The 19,210-nt window shown below is 42.5% G+C and overlaps 1 long non-coding RNA gene across 1 annotated transcript in view; it reads right to left on the bottom strand.

Annotated features, from left to right (window-relative positions):
* Window positions 1-482: 482 nt before the first annotated feature.
* The window catches only part of LOC140705009 (uncharacterized), a 35,534-nt gene continuing 16,806 nt past the window's right edge, over window positions 483-19,210 (bottom strand). Inside the window, exon 3 of the long non-coding RNA XR_013540966.1 lies at window positions 483-5,635. This is a non-coding gene — a long non-coding RNA (uncharacterized LOC140705009). The remainder of the gene's footprint in view (window positions 5,636-19,210) is intronic.

Raw genomic sequence — 19,210 nt, 5'->3', positions numbered from 1 at the left:
TGTCTTTGGGCCTGCCTTTTTTTTAATGAGCCAATCTGATTTCACCTTTTGGATGAACATCCAGATCAGAGATGGTGCTTGGGAAATTTAGGCTTTGGGGCAAAAAAATCCCAGAGTCTTCCACTGGTCGTGTCCACAGTGATCCTTTGGACTGCACTCTTCTTTAAGTTTTGCAATGCCTTTCCCAGATCAATGCAGTAATTACATAAAAATGTATATAGGGGAAATCATGCCCCCTTCCTTTATTCAGGAAACTCTGCTTTGCAATAAAGTCCTTTTTTTTTGTTTTAGAAAAATGCAGACGGATGCAGAGATCACCTAGAATTGCTGAATACATTACAGGATTGATTGAACTGAATACATACAAAATTGACATTGAGGGATACCAGACAGCAGTCGTAGTTACACTGTTTCCGACATTAAACTGATTTTACTTTATTCCAGCCAGTTATCACATAGAGTTTCCAGACTAATAGTAATCTCCCCCACTCTCTTTTTGCAGAACATTCCATTATTGCCTACCCATACATCTCTAAGATTATTTAAAAGCTATTTAAAAACAATGGCTACACTGGAATAGAGATGAATACACAACCACAACCATCCTAGCCTCTCCACCATAAGTGCATGACATGTGCCACATGTGACAATCACTTCCTTAATGCTGATTCCTGTTGAGAATACTGTATGTATGTTGGTTATGCAACACTGAACAATGATGGGTTGTCAAGCTATGCCAAAGCCTGAGGGTGGCATCACATCAGGCCTTCATGGCATAATAGTTTCATAGTGAAGGCACATCATGGACCACAACAAGTTCTAGGAAGGTTGGCCCAGAATAGGTAGAGTCTGGGACCCTTGATTAGCAATCTGGAAGGGCAGGAAAAATATCTTTCTTTAGAGATCTATTCAGGGGCTTAGTTCTGTAAACCTTTCAAAGACCCAGAACTTAATGTACTAAGCTGAGTCAAGCTGGAAGCAGATCTATACTCCACAACCATTTGAGCATGCCTTTGTCATTGTAAACAACTAAATGGGGGGGGGGGTAGTACATAACAGGACACATGTAGCTGAATATTTCAAAGAGGGTGGAATGCTTGTAAGAGGAAAATGTAGATGCTCAATCTAAATAGACAATGAAAACAAACTCAGGAGATGCGAGTGGTGGAGTAGCTGGGTAGACCAGATGTGTGAATGAAGACCTAGTTGAAAAAGAGTTGCTTCCCCATGGACAGAGGGTGGTGAGAACACCTGCAAAGCATGTTACCAAAGCACAAAACAATACTCACCCACTTGAGTGTTGTAACATTAAAGGAAAGGAAATCTACATCCAAAGACAGCAAGAAAGAAGTCGAATGATAATCATCTTAGAACTGTAGAGATAGAAGGGACTCTATGGATCATCAAGACAAGCCCTTGTTAAGGAGGCACAATGGGTAATCGAACTCCCAACCTTTGGCTCTCCAGATGCCTAAACCACTGAGCTATCCAGTAGTTCCCCAATAATCTTAGAACTGCAGAGCTGGAAGGGACCCTATAGATCATCAGGTCCTAAATCAAGAGCTGGAAGGAAGCTTATGGGCCATTGAATCCAGCCCCTGTCAAGAATGGGAAACTCCCAGCCTCTGGCTCTGTAGCCAGATACCTAAACCATTGAGCCAACCCAGTTAACAATGCCACTCATTGCTGGTTTAAAAGTGGCAGGAAAATTGTAACTCATAGATTCTTTTTTTAAAAAAGTGTGCTTCATTTGGTTACCAAGGAGTACATTGAAATACATCTTCTATGAACCTGAAAGGTGATGAAAGCCCCCTCTGGTTTCTCCTATGAACTGTAAATTGAATGATTCATCCATCCTTCATTTCCACTAAAAGATTCTCTGACATATCTAAGCATTAGATAACTCAGTTTGTGTCGATGGAATAAGACTAGCACAGCCAGGGGTTTTGTGCACCACTTTGTCATGACGCAATTAACCTTGGTAAAAGGTGTACAGTAAAATCTACCTGTTCACCACACATTTTTTTCCTCATATAGCCTGCCCTGAGCATTCTCCCTTGTCCATCCCTTCTGACTGTGACAGATTCCCTTTTGTCTCTCATTAATCGACAGATCTGTTTGCTTAATCATTTCCTGCCCATTAGAAGTGAAAGAAGGGAATGACATTTCTGATGGTTGCTTTAGGTTCATTTCTAACCATAAGCCTAATGGGCACATTCAGACTCATGACAAAGAGCAAGGCTGGTGACAAATGGCAGACAGCTCATGAACGCTAACGAGTTGGTTTGCAGTGCTGATGAACAATTAGCTGCAGCTCTGTTTAAATCAAGTGCAAGAGGGGCAATTTCCAGCAAGACTAATTGTGTAACTTCTGGCAAGTCAGACACAGTTTGCCAAGGAGAGAACCAAGGGAAACAGGAGGCTAAGCTGCAAACTTAGCTTTCTCGTATGCAGGATTTTATTTAGGGACAGAGATGCAATTGTGCAATCAGAGCAAGACTTTGGAGCACAAGTCAAGGTCATAAAACACCAAGTCCCCAGCACAACCCAGCCGGCTCAACACAGGGTGAAGTAAATGCATAGGAATTCTCAGCTAAAGACCTGGGTAAGTACAAAGATCGTTAAGACGGATAATTATCTCACCCCACTGTCATTTGGGGAACTAGGGTTGGGGGGGGCATTTGTCAAGGATATTTATTCATTTAGTCATTCAGGAGGTGGAAGACATTTGTACAAATAGTTCTTTTTCCCCTTGAAAATTAGACCAAGGTGCAATGGCACACCAAGGAGTTCACGCAAAGTGTGCATCACTTTTATTGTCTATCTTTTTGGTAAAGAATAAAAAAAAATGAAACACAGAACTCTCCTCTCCATGTTGTTCACAGCTGCTCAATTTAGAAACTGCTAAGCAATGGAAGTCAATACAACCCAGGATGGGTACAATGTAAACAATGGTTATAGGAGAGAAATTAACCTATAGATTAAAATGACTAGCACATCTAGGGAAGAAAAGGCAGTTTCTTTGTAGAAACGTGGTACCCATTTCTTATTATTGTATCCAAGGAATTTTCTCAAATGGCCAAAGGATCTCATCAAGTTCTGCATCAATCCTCTGCAATACCGTATCAGTGTATTATCTACAACAGTGGTTCTTAACCTTAGGTTACTCAGGAGTTTTGGACTGCAACTCCCAGAAGCCTTCACCACCAGCTGTCCTGACTAGGGTTTCTGGGAGTTGCAGTTCAAAAGCATCTGAGTAACAAAGGTTAAGAACCACTGATCTACAACAATTGTTAAGAATATTCTTAATTGTTAAGAATATTCATAAAGTCTTGCATAGCATCAACATGTTTCAATTTGCTGGCTCTTTGTCAGCATCTGTACGTCTTCCCTCCCCTCCAGGGATCATCCAGTAAGTCATTGTCTTATCTGGACTATAATGACAAAAGGTTATTAATGCTATATATCTCTATATATATTAAGAACATCAGGATTTGTTTTGCTGGTAGGAAAATTTGACATCCTCAGTGCCCATTTCACAGCCAAGCTACTGAATCTCCACCTCCAGAGTTCAGCTGCTTCTGAGATAGCTATGTCAATAATGCTCGGCCCCCAACCAGGCCTAGGATTATTCACACACCTTGCTGAGAAGTGACCAAGCTACATAGGTAGAAAGTGGCAGAAGAAGCAGAGGTCAGAGGAAGAGGCCAACAGTGGCAATAGCCACTGTTGGAGATGGCAACTCCCCTCCATCCTGAGGCATTCGTCCCATCTTGGCTTATGGCTGAGCTGGCACTGTCAAGTGTCTTGCTGTGGCATGGGGCGGGCAGGGAATGGAATGCTTTCAGCTTTGGTGACCACACAAAAAATAGCCAAAAGAACAAACATAGGGAGAAGTCCCAAAATCACAAATTATGTACTCTTGTTCTATAAATACGATCTGTACTAGGGATGGAAAAAGTTCTCAGTTTGCTGTCCTCTGAAGATGCCAGCCACAGAGACTGGCGAAACGTTAGGAAGAACCACTTTCAGAACATGGCCAAGAAGCCCGAAAAACCCACAACCATTAGATCCTGGCCGTGAAAGCCTTCGCAAATACAGTTCTCATTCAATTCCTCTTTCTCACCAGGGTAGTTTGTCTTGGCGCTACCAGACACCTCAAGATGGAATTTTGAACCCCCATGAGATCCCTTGTCTTCAACAAAGTTCAAGACCAAGAGCTCCATACCCAAGGGACTGTAAATAATCTCGTCAGCTGCCTTGAGTCTCCTTATCAGCAGAAAGGCAGTCTATAAACGACACTAAACAAATAAAGAGTGGGAGATGTCGCTGGTATCCTTTCTCTTACAGAAGTAAAGCATACATATGAACTAAGCACAGACGTCCTGGGTGATTGTTAAGAAAGAGACAAGGACTTCATTCAGGGTTTCAAATTTCCCTTTTCATGTACAGAAGCTAACCCAACTGATAGTTGAATTGTATTTGGCATGGCTGATGGGAGAGTAACCCCCCCCTTCACATCCCTTGAGGGCAACAGGCAACAGGCTGTCAAGTCATAATACCCACACAGCTCTCTCTTTCAAGATCTTGCTGCAACTGCTTCCTATACCTCAGCATTAACTAACTGAGGCTGCTGTCTCTCTCTACCCTAATGACAGGGCTGAACTTAGGAATATCAAATCTCATAGGATGTAGGCTGGGCTCCATTTTCATTTCCACCCATAAGAAAAATGATGTAGTGCTGAAAATTTCATTTTGAATTTAAAAAAAAACCAAGACATCTTTAAATATAGCAACTGTTATTCAAAACTCTTTTTTCCCCCTTTTTCATTACTCAGCAACTTGTCGCCTAAGAAAGATGTATTGCTTAAGGGTTTTCTCGTGGCTGGAAGCCTGAACATCGGTATTGCTGGGTTTCTGTTTTCTTTTTCAATGCATAAATATTTGAAACCCTAAATTGAGGCTACAGAACAAAATGGGAAGAGGATGGGAGAAGCTGGCGAAAATTTGGGTAGATTTTATTGTACACATTTGGCAGTGCGGGTGGGGGGAGCAGAGCAAAAAAGGCATGAACGCAGATAGTCATGGTTATTAGGCTTTCGTCTAACCAGGAAAAAAAGGGGGGGAGTCTGGATTTAAGTCAGAATGACAAGTGCAGGAACTGAGGGAAGGCCCAAAGCCTGCCTTGATTTAGACTCTTTTCTGGTCATTCTAGCTTGATTTGCTATTCCTGTTTCTAGAAAAGGGAAGAGTGACAGGGAAGAGAGAGAGAGTGAGCGGAAAGTAATGGGAAGAGAGTCCCATGGATGCCTCAAGCCAAGGCCAAAACTAAGAAGGCGTTGTATTGTAGACAAATTTAGGGGCAAAGTTTGAGGTCTGATTAGGGCTGAATTTATACTCAAACTAAGCAGATTGCAGTTTAGGGTCTCAGAGAGAATGGAACCTTTACATATGACGATGGAGGAAGACGAGGAGGTGGAGGTGTTAGAAATCACATTTATTGAGTAATGAAATGCTGCAAGGCCTCTGAAACATGACATGTAGGGTTGCTGAAGACTGGCTTTTTGTTTGTTTTTCTTCAGATCTCCAGTCTGGGAGACGTCAGGACACCATCTTGAGCTGATTGAAGGGAAGGCTGTGTATAAACATAACAAATAAATTAAATAACCTAGGAGAAAAGAGATGGGGAGGCAGAGAGAATCATAGCATCAAGAAATAATTGAGTTGGAAGGAGCCTATGAGGACACCAAGGCCAACCCCCTTTTCAGTGCAGGATCTGAATCAAATCTGATAGATCAGTGATGGTGAACCTTTTTGAGCCCGAGTGCCCAAACTGCAACACGAAATCAACTTACTTATTTCAAAGTGCCAATACTGCAATTAAAACCCGAATGCTGAGGTTTTAGTTTAGAAAAAAACAACTGCTCCTGCACTGCAAGGGTCAAATGCTTGTCGTCCCCCTCCATGGGTGGTATTAATAAATAATTACTGGTCCTCCAATCCCCCATTGGGCTAGACCGGTAATGGGTGCCATTGCACCCCTCCACCAGACCACTGCACCAGCAGTGGGGAGTGCCGAAATCCGGGATCAGAGGATGGGTAAGTATTTCTCTATGGCGACTTATGGCTCATGTGCCCACAGAAAGCTCTGTGTGCTAGCTGTGGGACGCGTGCCATAGGGTCGCCATCACTGGCCTAGTGGTTCAGGTGTCTATGAAGTCTTAATTTCTCTCAGTTTGAGAGAGAGCCGTAGTTATGTTCTTTCATTTTCATTGGGTCCTAAGGCACTGAATTTGCTGCCAACTTACTAGACACGCAGAGAAGCTTCCTGTATTCTTGCTTTGATGGGCAAAAGCCTGACCTGTGCTAAGATTTGCATGTGGTGTTATCATTCACAAGAACTTCTTTCTAGTGTACCATTCATAACTGTTATACTGAGGATAACGTTTTGGAGCACCAGCCTAGAATGCTGTCAGAAGGCCAACATGGGGAGATTTAACAATCTGAGGGACTGGTGACAGGGGATACATTTATAGGCCACTAATTAATTTTTAAAAAAATATATCATGCAAAATGCAAGCTTTTGTAGGTGAATGACATGATTAGAGGGACTGTTGGCATCATCTTCAGGACTCAGCCAATCCCGAGGATGCTGCTGCTGCTGCTGCCTTGGGAACACAATCCCATTTTCTCCTGGGTCTTTGTGACCTCAGAGAGCCCCACCTCTCTGCTGGCAGATAAAAGGGGCTTGCTGGGCAGGGCAGGAGACCAGAAGGGAGGCCAGTGGCTAGAGGGCAGTCCGGCAGAGAGAGCGGCAGTGGCTGCAGGGGACCCGGCCCTTCTGCCCAAGGCAAGTTCTCTCGCGAAAGCAACTGAACTTTCTAAGTGGGCTTGCGAGTTAACAGCTCGAGGCTGGCAGAGATGTGTGGCTTGAAGCTGGCTGATGTTGGCAATGGACCGGGGGGAAGTCGGTGGACGTTGGCAGACAGAAGCTGGTGGAATCTCCCTGCTGAGGCCGCAAGGTGGAGGCCGGCAGAGGTTGGTGGATGAAGCCGGGGGACATTGGCCTCCTGAAACCAGCTGGCAGAAGCTTGGTGGATGTTGGTGGGTGGAAGCCCATGTGTGTGTGTGAATGGCTGGTGGAGTGAAGGTGTGTATGTGTCAGGGGGTGGCTGGTGTTTGTGTGAATGTGTGTGTGAATGGGCTGGCTGGCGTTCCGTGGGGATGTTGCTGGAGCGTGTATGTGACCCAAGCATTTGTGAGCTGGCGGAGGCTGGCTTCAGAAGCGCAGTGGAAGAGATGAACGGGTGGATATTCCTGGTGGAAGCCAGTAGATGTTGGCAGACAGAACTTCGGGATGAAGTTGCCATACATTGGTTGGTGGATACGCCTGGGTTGAAGCCGGTTGACAGCAGTGGACGACCCGGCCCCTTAGTTGTTTTTTTCTCTCTCTTTCTCTTTCAGGGCCCGAAGCTTCCTCTTCCCCAGGAGGATGCGAAGGACCAGAAGGCAGGTGTCCTGCTGAAGCTGAACCAGGCCCTTGTCTCCACTGAGGACATCCGCTTAGCCTCTTTTCCAAAACCAATAAAAGAATTTTTCCGGAATGGTTTTGAAGTGTTGTCTTGTTTGTCAGGGCTGTCATGGGATTCTCTTCCCCATCCCCTCATTATATCTGGGGCCCAATGCCTGGGGTGGGTCTTTGTGAAGACGTCATGTGGGGCCTTGTGATGTCCCAGGAACTGGGAACATAATATTTCTCCATGCATGTGTGAGGGAGTGAGCTAGGCATTGTAGGTTCCCTGTCTGAGCTCCCAAGCAAGTATATTATGTGTCGTGTTGGACAAACGCAGGAAGCCAGCGAGCCCTGATGGCATTCGGAGAGGGATGGAGTTGGGTACCCAAACACTATGGCCACCCCATAACAATAAACGAGACTCGCTCCTTCCCTTCCACCCCTGCTCCTCCCATTTGTTTGCCTGGCCTGGAGATTCCGGGGAGCCCAGCCATTTCCTGGCGCAGCATCTCATTCTCTGAGACCTGGCAAGCCTCATCTTCATCATCAACCCCATGAGCATTCCATGGACAGCTCCTTGCATAGTACAAGTGGGGAGAAAATATGCCACTTCAAAGAAGCTTCCAGTCCAACTTCTCATGCCAGTGCCAGAACCAAGGAAATGGAAATGGGCAATGATTTGGAGATTCTACTTTTTTTCTCTCTCTGAATCAGATTTTGATTGGACAGGCCTTCAAATGACAGGCCTTTCAGAAGGAAGATTGTCCTCTGGCACTTCTTGAAACGGAGGGCTATCTTCCCCATAATTGGACATATGGTCATCTTGCTAGGGATTAAGGTGGTGGAATCTTTCTTTTTTTCCCCCTACTAGTTGCAAATCAGATTAAGGGATAAAATAAAATCTTTTCCTGTAGGAAACCATTCTGTATCTCTATATTTGGCTCTAACGGTAGCTTCTTGTCCACAATATAGGTTACACATCAGGACAATTGAATGCTAAATGATGCCCATTTCTTTCAGAACAATTCTTTTGAACTCTTCAGTAGCCAGTGGATATTTGCAATATGATCTCGAGTGGCTCTTCCTTTTCAGAATCCAGCTGGAGCATCAGGCATTTCTCATTTCATTAAAGTAAAAAGGTTTTGCTACAACTCACAAGCCATCACTTTGCTTGTATGGGAAATTAAAGCAATGATCTTATAGTTGCTGCACCTCTTGGCATCTCCTTTCTTAGGGACTGGAAATTTTTTTTATATATTGCCAGTGTGTGGACAATTGTTGGAATATTTGTTGGCATATTCTTATTAGGATTTTGACAGATTCAGTATCTTGAAATAGTTATATTGGTTTTCCATCTACCCCTGGTGATTCCCCCCTCCCCCAATTGATTTCAGAGTAGCTTTCATTGCACTTTCTAGAACTTCAGCTTCTAGATCCTCTTTTTAAGAGGATTCCTCTTAAAAGGAATCTGTCATAGTTTATCTCTTCTTTGGCACACAACAACAGCAATCTCAGAAACCTGTTGCTGTTGCTCTTGTTATGTGATATCAAGTCACCTCCAATTCATGGTGGCCCCCATGAATGAGCAATCTCTAAAATGCCCTGTCCTCACCAGTCATGCTTAGCTCTTTCAAACTCAATCCTATTGATTATTTTAGGGAGTCAGTCCACTCTATATTTCGTCTCCCTCTTTTCCTGCTCCCTTCAACCATTCCCAGCATTACCCATACATAATGGGTCTCGTAAACCCATAGGCAACAAAAAAAAAGGTATCGTTTCCAAAATATGAGTGTTCATGCTTCTGTGTATCATGCACCATCAAGTTGTATCTAACCTAGGAGGCTGAAGATATGTGAGATGTTTAAGGAGCAGTTTAGCATTGTCATTCCCTCTCTCCAGTAAATTTAAATGGCCAAGTAGAGATTTGAACCCAAGTCTCCTGAGTCCTAGTCCATCAGCCTATCCACTACACCACACTGGCCCCCTTTCTGTTTGCATCTCAGACAAATTTTTTGTTGTTGTTTAGTCATTAAGTCATGTCTGACTTTTGTTTTTCATATTTTTATAAATATTTCCAAGATGCAAAATCAGAATTGACCACTAGAGGGAAGAAGAATGTATTTCCCAATATTTTTCTGGCCTGTTGACAACGTCAGTGTTGTTGTTGTTTAGTCGTTAAGTCGTGTCCGACTCTTCGTGACCCCATGGACCAGAGCACGCCAGGCCCTCCTGTCTTCCACTGCCTCCCGGAACTGGGTCAGATTGATGTTGGTTGCTTTGATGACACTGTCCAACCATCTCGTCCTCTGACATTCCCTTCTCCTCTTGCCTTCACACTTTCCCAACATCAGGGTCTTTTCCAGGGAGTCTTCTCTTCTCATGAGATGGCCAAGGTATTGGAGCCTCAGCTTCAGGATCTGTCCTTCCAGTGAGCACTCAGGGTTGATTTCCTTCAGAATGGAGAGATTTGTTCTCCTTGCAGTCCAGGGGATTCTCAAAACAAAATTTAGTTTTAGCCAAATGTATTATTTTTCCCAAGGTCAAGGTTACCCAAACCATTGTATTCCCAATTACTACTATGTAGATATGTAAAAACAAGACAGTGAAGAAAGCCGGGGGGGGGGGATGATTCATTTGAAATGTGGTGCTCAAGGAGAGTTTTGTGGATCCCTTTGACCTTCAGAAAGACAAACCAGTTCAATTCAAATGTGAACTATCCCTAGAGACACAAATGACAAAACTGAAGCTGTCAAAATTTGGCCACCTCACGAGAAGACAAGACTGGTTGGAAAATACAATAATGCTGGGAATAGCAGAAACCGGCAAGAAAAGAGGAAGACCAAATATGAGACGGATTGGCTGAAAAAAGAAAGCAACTGGGCATGACCTTGCAAAGGCTGAGCAGAGCTGTTGAGGGCAGAACATTTTGTAGGTCACTCGTTCACAGGGTGACCATAAGTCAGAGGTGACTTGGCAGCACATAACAATTTCAACAACTTTATTTTTCCTTACAGTCACATTTCATCTTGTTATTTTGGTAAATTTCTTTGACAAAACCTTAGTTCGAAGCATTAATTCTCAGCCTTGATGTATATTGATGAGCATATGATGATTGCTCTATTTCTATGACTTCAGTGGTAATAATAACTGTTGAATAATTTTGGAAAATTTGTATACTTTGTAACATTCTTGTGTTACTTTTCTGATATTGCTGTAAGCTGTGTTGAGCATGGCTTAACCATAAAGCACGCATCATAATGAGAGTGGAAATGATTATGATGATGGTAGGGAGGATTATGACAATGATAATGCTTTTTTTAAAACTTGCGCTGACTTTCTTTTATTGTTATTTTATATTTTATGTTTTTAATCTCTACATTGCAAAAATAATGTTTGGGTTTACTGAGTGGCTTTGAATTATAATAAAGAAATAACACAGGAAGAGAAGGGGCAATTCTTTGATGATGATGATGATGATGATGATGATGATGATGATGATGATGATGATGATGATGATGATGATGATGATGATGATGATGATGATGATGATAGAATTGCAGAGCAAGAAAGGACTCTATAGATGATCGAGTCCAGCTCCTGTCAAGGAGACATAGTGATAAATTTGAACCCCCAACCTCTGGCTCTACTTGAAGTCCTATCTATTTAGGCATAACAGTTACTCTACCCTTGACATGGTTTCTACAGGAGTGAGTTCATCTTCCTGGGGTTTTAACCATGTGAATACTAGCTGCTTTTTCTCCTCTGCCATGATAGCGAATATAATTGACACACCAGAAGGGTTGTGAAGGGCTTATAATAATGCTTCAGCAAGCCATCGTGAGTGGGAGGGGATTAGAATTTAGCCTCTGTTTCCTGGAAGAGCAAGACAAATAAATACCTTTCCACCAGCCTCTACACATTGAGCTAGAAGGAAAATGTGAAAGAATTTCATTGTCCGGTGATGAAGCATCCTGAAAAAGAGAAACTAGTATTCCACCTCCTTTTCTCTCTATATGGCAAAATGTGCCTCGAAGCTGGATAGCTCTGTGGTTCAAGTATCCAGCTGTGGAGCCGGAGTTTGGGAGTTTGATTCCTCACTGTGCATCCTTGAGAGGGAAAGGGCTCCGTGATTCATGGGGTCCCTTCCAGGTCTGTAGTTCTTAGATTATTCTTAATATTTCACCTCAGCTCCTCCGTTCCTGTATGAAAGAGGAAATAAGATTCGGAAGCATTCTAACCGTCAAAACCAATGAGGGATATCTTTTGTCCCTTTTAATCAGAGATTCTTGGGCCATTTTTCACACAGGGAACTAATAGACAGGTAACACATCTATATGGGCATATTTTACTGGCAGAGGGGCACACGCAGCAATTTTAAAAAAAAACCAATTCTGGACGGCATTTTTTCTTGCAGCCTGCCAAAATCATAATCAGGGAACAAGGCGTTCCACTCAAAATCTCATTTTGATTCTGATCTTGAAGGACCGCAGACAAGTACGGGCTGCCCAAAACTGTTTCCAGCACCACATCTTACCAGATGTCACGACACAATCAAACTGTCCCGAATGCTGGAAGGATTGTGAGATGGTGTGTTCACGAGATTTGCAGGACGTGGATCGAATCCTCTTCCATTTGTTTTGCTTTGAGGACATAACTTTTTCTACTGTATTTCCAGTCCGTTTCACAGCTTTGATACAGATTTTTGCATTGTCACCTTAGAACTGCAGAGCTGGAAGGGGGCCCTGTGGATCATTGAGTCCAGCCCTTGTCAAGGAGACACAGTAGAGAATTGAACTCCCAACCTCTGGCTCGGCAGCCAGATGCCTAAACCAGTGAGCGATCCAGCAGTTCAGCATGGATGATTTATCCTTGTCAGGGAGGAGTAAAGATGGGAAATGTGGTTTTTTCCCCCCTATTTTTTTGGACTACAATTCCAAGCGTATCCCAGCCAGCATGATCACTGGCCCTGCTGGTGGGTGGATTCTGGGTGCTGTAGTCCAAAAGGTTGCTTTTTCCAACTCTGGGTAAGACAGTCAATTTACATGAACCTATCTGCTCACTGGAAGGACAGACCCTGAAGCTGAGGCTCCAATACTTTGACCATCTCCTGAGAAGAGAAGACTCCCTGGAAAAGACCCTCATGTTGGGAAAGAGTGAAAGCAGGAGGAGAAGGAGACGACAGAGGATGAGATGGTTGGACAGTGTCACTGAAGCAACCACCATGAATTTGACCCAACTCGGGGAGACAGTGGAAGACAGGGGGCCTGGTGTGCTCTGGTCCATGGGGTCATGAAGAGTAGGACATGACTTAACGACTAAACAACAACAAAATGGGCACCAGATCTCTTTTGCTGCAAATTCAAAAAAGACCAAAAAATATTACAGTGTTCATCAAAGTCAAGGTTGCAAACCTTACAGTATATCACAGGAGTACACCCCTCACATTTCATAAATGTTTCACTATATCTTTTCATATGACAACACTGAAGAAATGACACTTGGCTACAATGTAAAGCAGTGAGTATACAGCTTGTATAACAGTGCAAATGTGCTGTCCCCCCAAAATGATGCAATACACAGCCATTAATGTCTAAACCACTGGCAACAAAAGTGAATACTTACTCCTGTGATATACTGTATGTGTTTGTTTTGATTCCAGCTACTCCAGGACCCAGAATTGAAGGCGGTCACCTAAGTGAATGGCCCTATCCTTTGGTACAGTGATCCTGCCTCCTCAGGCAGCAGTGGAGGTAATGGGAGCATCTGAAAGGAGAGACTTCTGCACAAGGTGCCCTGTCCTGTATGCTTTCCCAGACTCCTGCCTTCAGGGATGGTGAAATATGCCATCCCAGCATTCATGTGATTTTAAAAACATCAGCTTCCAGTCCAGGAGGATTTTCTGCATCTTGCATTTCTGAGAGCCTTGAGGTTGCCAAGTAGTAAAATTAGTCCAAGTGTAGTCAACAATGTGAATCCCATAGCATAACAAAGAATAATCGGATCAACACTTGCTTTGCATACAGACCTGGTTCAGTCCTTGTTCTTGGATTAAAAAGTCAGCAGCATCCTCTTCCATGAGATTTCAGGGCCAAGGAGGGGATGGAGGAAGGTCCTTTGGCAATACAGTGGTGACTCGCAAGACAAATGCCTTGCAGGACAAAAAAACTCGCAAGACAAAATGGTTTTGGCAATGGGGTTGATGACTCACAACACAAATGTTCCTATGGCCGTGCTTCGCAAGACAAATGTTTTCGTTTTTTTGTTTCTGCCTCATGTTTGCTGATTTTTAAATGTTTTTCTATGATGTTTAAAAAGTTAAAGCTTTTTGATTGAAATTTTTAAATCATCTGCACAATATGTATGGCTTTAAAGAGCACTTAATAAACTCTTTGTAAACCAAATTTGACTTTGTTCTGACTTTTTCTGCCCATAGGAACACATTAATTAGATTTAAATGCATTCCTATGGGAAAAACACATTTCGTAAGACACATTCTTCGCAAGGCAACATTAACCGTGGAACAAATTAAATTTGTCTTGCGAGGCACCACTGTAATTCCAAAATGGCGTGTGTGAGAGAGAAAGAGAAGACAGGCAGATGGACAATGTAGAGATTTATAATGAATTCAGGAGATTTATGAACAAGAAAATAATACCCAATTCTAAGACAAGGGTGGGTGATACCAAACACAAGCCATCTTTTCACGCAAGTCTTCATCTGACTGCAGTGCAGAAGAAATGTAAATGTTTCAAAATCCATGGACAGATGTGCCACCTGCATTTCCTTGTTTAAAGTAGGTTTCAAAATGGGGTCTGCAGGATCAGCTCAGAGATGGTAGGTTTCAAGTTATCCGACAGATCCCATTTTAAATGGAACCATGTGTTTTGATATAGGGCCATGGGAGTGGGGCGAAGTGACTCCCCAGTGTAAAGTGGATTGTTTCCTGTGGATTCTGAAAGATGAAAAGCTTATTTTTAAAAAAGGCAAGATAGCAAGCAGCCTTCATACAGCATCATAAACATGGTGGCAGCATGGCGGCCAGGGATTCAAGCTCAGGCTTTTAAAAACAAGGTACTCAAAGCCCTCTGCTTGAACAAGTGAATTTATGAGTTCTGTTTTCCCCACTATAATAATTTTTAAACGAGACATCCTGTTTACAAAGAAGTATGTGAATTTTGGAAGGTCCCTACCAGAAAGGTCTGGTTCATGAAGAAGAGAGATAAGCAACTGCCCACCAGCATAACCTACAGAAGCTAACTAGCATAAAGCACACAGTGCCTGGCCAGGTCTGTCTGTTAAATGGGGAAGCGATAAGCGATTGGCCAGCATAAGCATCAATAGCTAATTAGCTGAGACCTTGGAAGCATAGAACGGATGAACAGTACTGTACAAGATCTGTTCAAATGGTAGATTGATTAACAGCAGCGCTAAATTATAACAAAGACGATTTGTATGGTAGTATATTCAGGGGTGCCAACAGGGGAGGATTCTGGAGCAGACATCCCATTTACTAGAATCACTGAATCATTGAACTGAAAAGCTGGAATAGACTTTACCAGTGCGGGAAATACACAATCAAAGCCACCCCAAAAGATGGCCATCTGATCTTTGTTTGAACACCTTCAATTAATCCCACAGGAATCTTCTCCATTTCTGAAGCAATCCATTGTTGAAGCAAAATGTCCTGATGCTTGACTGAAAGAATGGTCTTTCTTGTAATTTGAAGTTGAGTCCCAGGAAACAGGCTTACTCCATTTTACTTAAGCCCTTTTAGTTGTCTGTAGATGGCTATCGTACCACCTTTGCTCAAGTTAAACACACCCAGTGTATTCAGCTCTTCCTCACAGGGCTTAAGTACCTTCTTCATGGTCTTTCGTGGTCCCCAACCTTGGGCCTCCAGATGTTCTTGGACTACAACTCCCAGAAGCCTTCACCACCACCTCTTCTGGCCAGGATTTCTGGGAGTTGAAGTCCAAGAACATCTGGAAGCCCAAGGTTGGGGACCACTGCCCTAAGATGAAGTAAGCAAGAGGATCCTCTCTACATCACCAAATGCAGCAGGGCTGACTTACCACATTTTCAAGTACAAAGAATCTTATGGGAGAAAAGTCTCCTTACATAGTGTTCCATATTATCAGATTACTATGTAAGGAGACGCCCATCCCATAAGATCATCAAAGCTGTAAAACAACTTTGCTTAGCATCTAAAAATCACTGAACTGGTTCAGTATATAGTTGAAGTGTTTTGAGGATGATGATGATGATGATGATGATGATGATGATGATGATGATGATGATGATGATTACAATCCTATATGCAACCTAACTCTATAGAGCAGTGGTCCCCAACCTCGGGTATTGGACTGCAACTCCCAGAAACCCAGCCAGCACAGCTAGCAGTGAAGGCTTCTGGGAATTGCTGTCTAAGAACAGCTGGGTTGTTCAAGGTTAGAAACCACTGCATAGGAAGAGCCTTGTGGCACAGTGGTTAAACTGCTGTACTGCAGCCAAAACTGTATGACCTGGGGTTCAATCCCAGGTAGCCGTCTCAAGGTTGACTCTGATTTCTATCCTTCCAAGGTCAGTGAAATGAGTACCTAGCTTGCTGGGGGGGAGGGGGCAATGTGTAGCCTGCATAATTCACTTGTAAACCACCTAGAGAGTGTTTGAAGTGCTATGGGTTGGCATATAAGCAACAAGCTTTGCTTTTTCGCTGCAGATGAAACTAGCATGCTTTTTTGTTGCTGTTGTTTATTTCTATCCCGGACCAGTTCGCAAACCCTTTCATTTCCTGGGCTAAGAAGATCCCTCCTCTTGGTTCACATAATCTGAATGCTTTATTATTCTTTGATCTGCATTTCAGTTGTGTGTGTTACCAAGTTGCTTGAGGGGACCCACACTTGGTAAGTATCTCCAGCATGGAATTTTCTCAGTCACATGGTTAAGAGAGAAATCTATTTTTCCTTTTTTCTTCCTTCTAGTAATATCCGATGCTTTATGAAGTCTACAGAAAGCCATGAGTAAAACATGTATCATTCATTCTGTTTACCTTAAAGCAGTGTCTGACTGATTATTCTGATAGTTACTGTAGCAGGAGTGGCGTGGGACAACTTGCTGTCAATTCTAACTCTTATTACTGCTGTTGTGCCATTAGAGGAATTAAAATATTACTTCTGCTACAACAGTTCCACTACTGTGATAAGAATGGAGAAGGAAATATTTCAAGAGGTGCAGTAAACTCATAAGGAGCGCTTGTATTTATTTATAAAACATCAAGGCCAAAATCCTTTTTAGGAAAATGAAGCAATCCCCTTTTGCCAGCCAACTGTTGTGTGATCAAGTGTGTTATTGATTGTATTCCCGATGGCTTTCACAGCTGGAATCCAATGGTGGTTGTAGGTTCTTGTAGGTTGTTTGGCTCTGTTCTGAAGGTTTTTCTTCCTAACATTTCACCAGTCTCTCTGGCTGGCATCTTCAGAGGACAGGAGTTAAAACTCTCTCTGTGTTCATTGATTGTTCAACTGGAAAATGAGTGCAAGGACGGCTTTGCAAAATAGGTAGAACCATGTGAGCAATTGCCCAAGGTGATAAGATTCTGGCCTATGTTACTGAAACATTACTGTTTTTAAGAAGAGTGTTTATTTTGGGGGTTGCTTCCTTCTTAAAACAAAAAGAAGTTTAAAAAAGAAAAAAGAAACGGATGCACAAAGAAATACAAATTCCCCTTTCTGAATACAGGAGAAGAAACATACAGGGCACATAGAGGCTGTCTTACAATTCTAAAATAAGACATTCAGAATTAGAAAGAAAGCAATTACTTTATTGAATTTCTCTATTAACTTTATTCCGCCAACACAATTTAAAAGCAATTAATTCTGATCAACATTCCAAAGAGAAAACAAAATTAAATCACAGCTGAAGCATTTTGTGTGCACCCATATGCCTATCTATATCTGAAGACTACCACAAAGCTAATAGAATACATGATTTTAAACGAGCTCATTCCTCTGCTGATTTAAAACAATGCAATTTAATCACAGCTGAGATAGTTTCATCTGTTTAATTTAAAAATAGTTTTCGATGATTTTGAGCTGAACTGATAGGTGGGGGGGAATTCAAATGTCATACATTAGGATATGGATATGGCTCGTTGTGTTCACTTGTGTTAAGGAAGACCGTCTTAACTCTGCTTTCCGGAGTTTTCGCACTGAGAACACCATCATGAGATACAACTTAGAAAAGGGCAAAATCCTGGAATGCCAATTATTTGAATGGTTTATTTATAAATCTCAAGGGAATGTTAGGGAAATAAAGTGCAGGAATTAAAGGCAGGGAGACACATTTCAGAATCAGCCGTGCCGCAAGAAAGGTTTTGTTTTGTGTTTTATTTGTCTTTATGAGAAAAGGTTTTAAAAGCTGGGCATTCACCTTTGTCCACCTCCAGCTGGCACCAGGGCTCATTGGTGAAGGCTTTTTAGGATGCGTCATGCTCGTTTGACATGAGTGCAGACTTCCAAAAAACAGTGTGGAGATATTCCCTGCATAGCATGTGTGACTCACGTAGGACTGCATGGGCTCCAAGCTCTAGCTGGAATGGTGGCTTCTAGGGAATTCTTCCTGACTGCTCCTCCACTGACCACCTTCCAGCCACGCAAACTGTAAATTGCCCTGTTTGAAGAAAAGGGGGGATTTTCTGCTTGCACAAAGGATTGGCGAATCTCCTCTTCTGCAAGTGGCTGGAAACCTGGATCCATCCATCGAACAAACTGGTTTGTGTGCATCTCATAAACAGGATATGGGGTTAGGTTTTTAAGGTGTCACAGTGGGTTTATTTTGGAATAATCTGTAATTTGACCCTGGGACAAAATTAAAGGGAATAAAGAAAAATAAATTGAACTCAAATGATCTAAGAAGGAAAGAAGGGGGAGGGAGAAAGAGGAGCAAATATGAATTTGCAATACAAAAGAGTTTTAATCTAACATTTATAAAATTGTGTGTTAAACTGAAGGCAAATATCTGGAAGCAATGATAAATAACCATTCTTTTGATGTGCTGTTGTCATCTATAACTCGATTCCATTGAACGCTCTTTTCAAAAATTAGTTTATCCAGAAATAAAACATGAAAAGTTATTTTCACAGCTACAGAGATGCCTAGATTTCAAAGTGCCGGTTGTAAGTAATAATTAGACCCTCAACGGATCAGCACAACTTTAATTATTCAAACCAGAAAAACATAACCAAAACATTTCATGATTAAAAATGTCCTTGTTTGTCATTGTAATTCTGTGGTTAAGATTTGTGTAAACTGGACCCGAATCCTTCAATGATCTGTTTTGGAAACAAGCATTTACTAGTGAAAATGCCACCCAACTGGAGGAAACAGCTGTGCTTGGTGTATAAAGCATTTTCATCCTTGTTCAGGAACGTCGTAATTTTCAGTCTCATCTTAAGTTACAGCATGTTAGTTGCGAGACATAAAAATAAGTAGTAAAGTGGAAAGGCACTGGTGTGGCGGCCACTTTCATTATGAAGGCATGATGTAGCTTAGGAGGTAGTTCTTAGAGAGAAGGAGCAATAATGAAGCTAAAACCATTTTTCCCTCTCATTCCTTACCTGTCAGTCAACCTCCTCCTTCCATGAATTCTGGGAAAACAGGTGAGGAGGAGGAGAAAGAGGTGGGCAGACAACTAAACATC

This window comes from Pogona vitticeps, chromosome 2, assembly GCF_051106095.1.
Source record: "Pogona vitticeps strain Pit_001003342236 chromosome 2, PviZW2.1, whole genome shotgun sequence".
Taxonomy (NCBI): domain Eukaryota; kingdom Metazoa; phylum Chordata; class Lepidosauria; order Squamata; family Agamidae; genus Pogona; species Pogona vitticeps.
The sequence above is the reverse complement of the archived record's forward strand: the minus strand, read 5'-3'. Positions and strand labels throughout refer to the sequence as shown.